This window comes from Pinus tabuliformis, chromosome 5_2 (genome assembly GCF_031772625.1).
Source record: "Pinus tabuliformis cultivar Carrire ecotype Pingquan chromosome 5_2, CPIR1, whole genome shotgun sequence".
Classification (NCBI taxonomy): domain Eukaryota; kingdom Viridiplantae; phylum Streptophyta; class Pinopsida; order Pinales; family Pinaceae; genus Pinus; species Pinus tabuliformis.
In genome coordinates, this window is record NC_142306.1 from 405,906,455 (window position 1) to 405,915,796 (window position 9,342).

Below are 9,342 nucleotides of genomic sequence, written 5' to 3' on the forward strand. Positions count from 1 at the left end.
AACCTTCTTTGCATCTCATGCCATTCTACTGGCTTCTTCCTCAAGACCCAACCTAGTCTCTAGCTTTCCTCAAGCATTCTCCTTAATGCATTGAGTTGTTATTTTAATTCAGTAACCTCTTTGTCAATTTCTTCTTGACTCATCTTCTTGCCATTTGCTTTGGCATCCTCTTCTCATATCTTCTGTTGTGGCTTCTCTCTAAACCTCTGCTATGACTATCAGTTGTCATCTTCTTCTCTTCTTTCTTCATGAGCTCTTTTGCTACAAGCCTCTGCAACATCTAGTCCTCCCGGCTGCAATCTTACCTCACTAAGCTCTCCTCACTCAGTCTTTTGGTAAGCATAGGTCCTCTGTCTGGAACCTTCTCTTCTTGAGCAACACCTTTGCTCCTTCTAGGCTTCTGCAATCTCTCACTCTCTCTTGAGAACACTTCAGCTATCCTCTCTGTCCAATTTCTTATTGGATTCTTCAGGTTCACTGCCACTTTTCTATCAGAGTATTCTCCTTACTCTGTCTTCAAGAACTCACCTGGTTCTTCTCTCACAACTTCTCTTGCTGTCACCTGTGCATTAGTATAAAAACACACATTCTTAATTTAAAACAGAACATATCTTCAAGATCTCAGCATGATCTTGTTTCACCCATTCTTCTGCACTTTGAATGGATTGTCCTCTGGTTGGTTTCCAAGTCCTTTACTGGAACTGCTACAGTCTTCCAAGAACTTCAAAGTTCTCCTTTTTCAAATTACAAATCTGCTCTAATACAAACTTTTGCTTTGATTACAACTTCTGCTCTGATACCACTAATGGTGCAAGGCTACACCCGCACATACTCACAGTATGCATTAACAACAATAATGCATCCATAATTGTCCCATGATATTTAACTTTGCAATGGATTTAAATCTTCAGACCTTTAATGGTCAAGTGGCCCTTTTCTACAGTTCCTATGTCTAGGAACTTCAATCACCTCACCATTAACCTCTATCGGGATTTAAATCACCCCTTAACCTTCATATCCTTGCTTTATTAAAGGCTCCTTCTTAAATCTTTTTATTGGGAGTTTCTAAACAACCCTCATAACCCTTGGCCACATATATATTCTTCCATTTGCATTGGTTATACGTATTTATCGTATAACCTTCATATTGGCTCTATTCCCACTTAAATCCATTTATAAAGGAATTACTCCGCAACAACCCTTTTTTGCCTTAATATGGCTTTAGCACAAATTCCAACACCTTACCTTTATCGCAATCGCTAATCGGCTTCCCCACGGGTCACACATATATTCCATCACCCTTTTTTGACTCCGATCTCCTCCTATCGGAGCGATAACACATGCTTTTGTGTTAAAAGGCCCACACCATATAACTATTAGAATATTAATCAATTGGGAATACAAAGGAATTCCCGCTCCAACTGCATACGCCGGATTTCAAATTCATTACAACCATGACTATAATATCGTTGGGTCCGTTCACCACTGTTCCCGCACTATTTCTCCGATCTCCGCTAGCTCCGACGCCCGCTCGCCGATTGCCGATATATCACTATCGGCGATATCGCAATAGTCATACGCCGCTTACCCTTGGCACCTCCGATCGTTGATATGCGATTAAATCGTGACCGTTGATCTGGCCACGATTAATCGCTACTCACTCTTATTCCAATAACTTTAAAGGGACTCCCGCTGATGCGATTGATTCTCAGTCGTTGATCTAACTGATCCAACGGTTGCTGAGTGTCGAACTTCACTTCTCCGCTCGTCCTCTTTTACTTGGGTTTTCTGCGTTTTCTTCAGTTTCTCTGTGTATTCCAAGTTTCTTTAAGGTTCTGCCTTACGCCCTTTCGCTGCTCGCTCTTCCTCCTGGGCTTAACTCCTTTAGCGAATTCTTGCTTCGCAATTTCACCCCAGATCTCCACTCTGGTCTTCGATTGGATTCAATGATCCTTTGTGGTTCCTCTGTCAGTATTACGCCCCAACATACTTCAGAACTCTGCCTGCACTCTGTCACAGAACCTACAAGTTCAACACAGTAATTCAAACATTCATGAAATACTCTTCAATACTCTAACACAGTCAGGAACCAACATCTGCATATATTAATATAAAAGCAAAGATTACATCCGAGACACTTCGGTCTCATGCACATGCACACACAGGCTTGATTCTACTATTGGTGGCCTCCTTCACTGCCTGTAGGCTTACATACATACATACATATATATATATATATATATATATATATATATATATATATATATATATATATATGGAAACATTGGATCGGATCGTTGAAGGTCCGATCAATCCTCTAACAAAAGCCTAAAGCTCTACATGCATGCATACATGGCAGATAAGCCTCCTTGAGACTTTATTCCATCTTTTCTCTGTTTTAAAACAGAAAAGCCCCCTGTTTTGCTCAATGGTCCACATCTATTCTTTTATGCCTAAAAGCTCTCCCTTGTTCCTAGGATCATGGAACTACTCATGTTCTCATTTATTTATTTTGAGACCATCTAATTAAATCACACTTAAAGGCTAAAATATTACTTTGACTTGGAACTTAGGAAACTAATTCCTAAAATGCATGATCCCCTATGTCTACTATTTACAATGATTTTCCTTGGGCTGAATGCTCCTGCATCAGTAGTGATGACATTTGATTTCATGATTAAGAGATATTTGAGATGGGACATATTTGGCAATCGATAATTTCTCCCTAGCAGTGAGAGGGAGTGTTAATTTGGAATCTCAGGGACAACTTCCCTCCTTTGGACAATCTTCCTCATCAAGAAAGACCCCTCCTAGCCTCTGGAAGAATTTAATTTGGTTAAGGAAAACTGTATTTTTAAGGAGGAAACTCACATGATCTTCAACCACACTCACTGTCACTGGGTTTGTGTGGCTGTGATCTTGACCTAAATTCTGTTGATCGTTGACCGCAAACTTCAGATATTTTGGCTTGCATCAGATTTGTCTACATGGCTCATATATTGGATATTATTTGGTTGGCTTTGACATTGAATTTGACTCTTGATTGGTGAATTAGGACATTGTATTGCCTTTGCTAAACATTTTATGACAATCTAATAAGAAGAAGAATTTGAAAGGGTTTTCCTCGTTGTGGGTTTTTCCCTAGTCTTTGACCAAATCCTTGTGTCTCTCATTGCTCTTGACTGTCTTCTACTGTCTGTTGCATTTAACTATTCTATAATTTACAATTGCTATTGATTATTGGAAGATTAAATTGTGTTGAAATATTGCTAATTAAAGAAAAGAATTAGGCTAAAGTGATTGTAACAACATAGAACAATGGACAATTAATAATAACCATATTAGTACCATATAGTCGCTCACAACATACACTCCATCTAAGAAATTCTTTGGAGGCATCTCTGTTTTACTCTACACCCAATCAAAACTACCACCTCACTTTTTCTAGCCAATGACAAGCTTCTTTTGCCTTGTGGGAAAAATCCTAGTGAGGTTTGAAGTAGGAGATGTATAGGTGGGATGACTACTACAAAGGCCTTTCTTTATTCCCATTTCTCATTCATTGATGACATGGTTAAACATATGTCACTTGGAGACATTCTTTATAATAAATTGTAAGAAAAAGATTTTGAAACCCTTTTTTCACAAGAAAACAACATTTAAATACCAAATAAATAAGTATAAATGTACTTATTGAAAATCAACATATAAAAAAAATACAAATAAATATTATAGAAATCAAAACATTTAATTAAACTATGATATATAAATATGATCTAAATAATAATAATTTATTAATAAATATATTCTCATTAATAATTTTATTTAATTAAAAAAATAAAATAAACAATATCACTTAAAACTTTCTTTACATAAATAATAAATGTCAAGTCATTTATAATGTCAATACTGACCCACTTATAATAGCTATAATAATATTTATTAATTATTAAAAATATCAACCTCATTTCTATTAAACAAAAAATTATTTTATACTAAATTTTAAAAAATAAATATCTGAAAAGGTAAAGAATAAATATAAATATAAACGTACCACTCCAAAATATTAAAATAAAAATAATTTACAACAAAAGATTTAAACTAACATTTTGGACGAGCATGATCGAAGAGATTCTAATTTTATCATTTCTGATTCACATATAATGAATTGACACTATGACATCAAAACCATGCATCTTTCCAGAATTTCTTAAATATCTTTTTATATAATTTATTTGAAACAATATATCTTTCTGTAATTTCTCATTTTTAAAGTGAACTTTAATGTGAGATCTCCAAAACCATATACCATTTATAGGGTGAACTTTTGTGTAAATAATAAGCCATTTTGATTCAATTGGAAGAACGAAACCGCCTTTGGAAGAACGAAACCGCCTTTTCCACACTAGCTTTTTGAGAAATCAATTTTCCATAATCTTGAACCGCCTTTCCCACGCTAGGCTTTTGTGAAATCAAATTTCAAGAATCTTGATGGTCGAGGATTCTTAAAACATGACCGTTGTCTAAAGATAAGATCGAGAGAGAAAAGATGGCATGGCGTTTTATATATATAACAATCCAGTGCAATTAACGTTGATTCTGTGCCCTCCGTTTTTCTCGATCTCCTCTGTGTGGTGTGTTATGATTGAATATGTGGAGCGCTCCCTTTTTTCTGTCTGTGTTTGTTCTTCGTTGGATATGCTGGTTATTTTGTATGTTTGTGCTGCCTTTGTTTTTGTTAATTTTTTTTTTTTTAATGTTTGTGCAGCCTGTGTTGTTGTTATTGTTGTTTTTACATGTGGTTGGTGTGAAATTAACCACCTGGGGCGAGCGCAGAACAGAGGAAAACTTTTCTGAAACAGAGGATTTCGGTGAAACAAATTGGCCAACGCAATCTCCATTCCTCTTTTGAATGGATAGATGAGGTGTGGGAGATCTGCGCTTTAATTTATTCATATTAATGGTTATTCTTTAATTTTTTTGGGTTTGGTTTCAGCAATTCATTCGTTATTTGTAAATGTTTCTGCACTAATAGTTCTTTGTTTGTTTTTAATTTCTTGATTTCAGGTTCAAGAGCAGAGCACTTAGGGTGCAAAGCGCTGAGTGAACTACAGAGCCAGATTTTCAAGGTACGTGGAGTTTGTCGATTTGATTTCTTTGTGAACAACAATTGATTTATTTGTGAACAACAATTGACTAATTATTTTCAAAATTGCTAAGGTGCTTTGTTTGTTCATTTCTTGCTTTCAGCGCCTTTGCTGGGTATACAATGTGGAGAGCATCGTGTGCAAAGGATCGGGTGAGCACTGTTGCTCTGGAGCAATATCTTTCTCAGGTACCTTCCGAAGACTTCAATTATCCATTTGGCTATTAGATTTAGAATTTTTGTTGAATCTCAAAAAAGCAATGACTCTTTTAAATTTCTGGTTAAATGAACATTAGATTTGGAATTTGTGTTGCATTTAAAAAAAAGCAGCGACTCTTTTAAACTTTTGGTTAAGTGAATATAGAGGAACGGGGATAAAGATTAGGTGTCATGATGTGAATTTTTACTGAAATCAATTAATAAATCAGGTTTAAGTTTATTGTGTGATTCTTTTCTAAATAATTAGACTCCAAAGAGATTTACAGGTTCTCTGAACAAACATTAAGCTGGGTTAGATGTTTTGAAATTCAAGAAACCCGGGTATCCACATTCCCAAATAAAATAAAATCCATTTCTATAGATCTGGGTAGGGCTATTTATCTGGAGGTAGGAGCGCGAGAAACACTTAGAAATTGTTTCTTGTCATAGACTCAGTTTCGCTACTCATGAGATCATCTGGGTTATTTGTTGCACTGATTATGGAATCGGAATTATAATCGTGCAACTCTGTAGGTCCCGAGGTTTTGTCTTTAGTTAATTATGGACTCCGACTCACTGCATTATGGGGGCGAAGATTTGTCGGAATCAGAAATTGTTTAGTATATTTCATCATGGTATTAGATGTAATTTAAAGAAGCACATCAATTTTATTTTCTTTTAATCGAATCTTTATTTATTTATTTATGTATTTAAAGAAGTATCTGAATTTCAGTTTCTTTCACTGGAATGGAGGGTTGAGAGTTTTTGGGCACGAGTAGATATGACGATTTTAGACACCATTTTAGACATTTATTCTGTCAAAGCGTTGGTTTTTTAACCATGGATCTTTGGTTTTGTTCACTTTTCTAGATCTATGTAGATTTTATTATGTAGTAGAAATTTTTGTTTCTCTTAATTGACTACCCCAGACCTTCTATATATAGTTCTCTCAGTAGTTTTGCTCTTAGCGTTATTGAATTTTAGATTCATCCTTAAACTTTGTAGGTGGTAAGATTAAAAAACTTATATGGAGTTTAGTTTTTTGTTTGTCCATTAGGCTTGTATTTGTTGGACATTTTTGTATGTCGAAGCGGTGGTTAAATTTACAACCAATTATCCTTAGTTTTGTTTCCTTTCCCAGTTTCCTTTCCCAAATCCCTGTTCATTTATGCAGTGGAGATTCATGTTTCTCCTATTTGAATACCTCAACCTCTATAAAGAGTTGTGTAAGAGCATTTTCCTTGCTTACTAGTGAACTTCAACTTCAAGACTATCATTAGACTTGCTAGGTAGTAGGGTTTTGCCATTACATAAAGAAAAAATTATGTGTCACTGAGTTTGTGGTCGGTCCATCGGGTTTCTATCTCTTCGACTCTAAGTTCATATGATTTATGAAATATGGACGGTGTGCTGAGTGGGATCAACTTATATATCACTCGTATTTAATAGATCAAAGTTTGAATAAATAAATAAAATATTTAGATTGGTTTAAATTAAATTAAGCTTAGTCAAATATTATGAATTAATAGACTCTCGTTTATTGACTTGGAATGTAGGGTTGACAAAACACGGTATATTAGAAAGTATGAAAATCAACTCACTTGGTTCGATGGTAGGAAGGTCTATTTCACTAGCGATGGAAATCGAACCCACAACCAACGTTAAATGCTAAGAGGTCTACCGCTTTTGTGCTCTCACCAAAACATAGTCGATTTATTTTATTTGATGTGGACTGTGGGGCCAGGGCACCACTTACACCTTTTCCCTATGAGGAAAATATGCCTTTACTCCCAATCACACGTGGAGGGTGGATCCACGTAACAAAAATATCAATTAACTATTTGATGTGGATAGTGAGGCCTCGTTACTCCCAATCCCACCTGGATGGTGGATCCACGTGACATATCAATTAACGCATTGAGATATAATCATGAATTCAATGTGGCCATGTGTTTATTGTGCTCGATACTTGTAATAATTAAATAATCTTACCATCTACTTAAAAATTCCTGAATTTAGTATTACGAATAAACAAAAACCAAATGAGTATATATAATAAAATGCAGGTAGGTTTACTCAAAGAGACCAAACCCCTCACCTAAACTAATCCACTCAAGGTGTGGAGAAGAATTGAACTCTGACCTCCCAATAGAAAGGTGCTTTAGCAACATAACCTCGACCAATTAAACTAATTATTATTATTATTATTAATCAATGCATTGATATGAATTTTTTCAAAAAAAAAAATAGAATTATAAATATGATATGGCCAAGTATTCACTTGGCTATAATACTTGTAATAATGAATCAATTTATTATTATAAATAAAACAAATGCAAATAAATAAATATGTACAATATAGTATATATATGTAATTTACTCATTTAATTTGATTACTGAAATTTATTGAAATGTATATATTTTATTATTTTATAAATTAAAAATACATCTATTTTATTATTTATAAAATTGAATTTATTATATTTAAAAAAATAAATATTTTTAATTATTAAATTTATTCAAATTATATGTATATATATTAACAATAATTTAAAAAAATATTTAATTAACTATTATTAATATTATGTAATTAATTTAATATATATATTTTTAAATTGAAATTAAAAATTAAAAAATTAATTTTAAATAATAATAAATATTAAATATTTTTTATAATCATAAATAATTTTTTCAATCCTATTCATAATCAACTATAAATTAGTGATTATGTTAATTTTGAAATAAACCAATTAATTCTAAATAAAAAATTCATAACTTAATATGCCGTCAATGTGAATAGTAAATAGTATTTAACTGAGAGTGGGTGAGTTTCAGAACTACGTTGACTCAAGGTAACCAGGTACCATAAAATGCTAGTTCAAGTGACTTCATACCTTTGAAATTGATTATTAACCTACAAAATACTAGTGAGTTTGCACAATGGAGTTCCCTAAATGGGGAGTGTAAGGGTTATTTCCTGCTCAGCTTGTATAGACGTATAGTCGTGAGAGAGGTATATTAAATTGGGATTGCATATGATTTATAATGCTACCTAATATGATAATATTTGGTATTGTTTAAAGTCAGGGTTCGTGCTCCAAAAAGCCAATGGATATCTGATACCCTCGACGTTACATTTATTTTCCAATCAGTGTTCGGCATTACGATTCGATTCCCCACCTTGCTCTGTCATTTGTATGGATGGGGGGTGTCTTTTAGAACTATGCCTTGACTTGTGGTCCCATAAAGTCCTAGTTTCATTGTCTCAACGGGAAAAAGGACTAAGCCGGTGAAGTAGTATTGAAGTACTAAGGTGACCCGACTTTTTATTCCTAAATCTGGCAGAGGATCGTGGCTTAAAATAATCGAATCGAAGACTTCAATTTCCAGTTGCCAACGGGCTAAGGCTAAGCTTACATGCATGGGAAATGACGAGAATGCTGAGATAAATGGATCCGAGATCACCGTGAATGGAGGGTTCTTCAACACTAATGGAAGAGAAGCAGGGATTAAGCACATCCAGTTCCAGGGTTCCAGGTAGCCGTATCATATTATCCTCTTTTATTGAGCAACCGAATGCGTACCTTCGAAATAGATTATTAAAATACTAAATGCTAGTGAGCTTACACACTGTAGTTCCGTATTCAATGATCATAGTTATAGCTTAGAAGAGTAATGGTTGTTGCTTAGGATGTGGTGTACGTTATTTCCATAATCTATTAAGGTGATATACCCTCTCCCTAAATTGTGTGCCAGTTCGAGTCTTAGGTTCACTCGCATAATCTTATGGAATAAAGGGAATCGAGGGGACTAGAGCTTCACATGGGGCGGAGCTTAACAGACCAGTGATAGTAAGATACCCTTCTTGCAGCAAATGTATACATGTTATAGGTAACAGTGCCATTTTTCACCAGTAGCAAATTGAACCGAATTAAACAGAGTAATAAAGCTATAGTACAGCTTTCTCCATATTACAGAGAAGAGGAGCTTCTACATAG

General features: G+C 34.4%; 1 long non-coding RNA gene across 1 annotated transcript; it reads left to right on the forward strand.

Annotated features, from left to right (window-relative positions):
* Window positions 1-4,585: 4,585 nt before the first annotated feature.
* On the forward strand, window positions 4,586-5,335 carry LOC149159243 (uncharacterized). The gene is made up of 3 exons (XR_016261634.1): window positions 4,586-4,925; window positions 5,068-5,129; window positions 5,251-5,335. It is a non-coding gene; the product is annotated as an uncharacterized LOC149159243 (long non-coding RNA).
* Window positions 5,336-9,342: the final 4,007 nt, after the last annotated feature.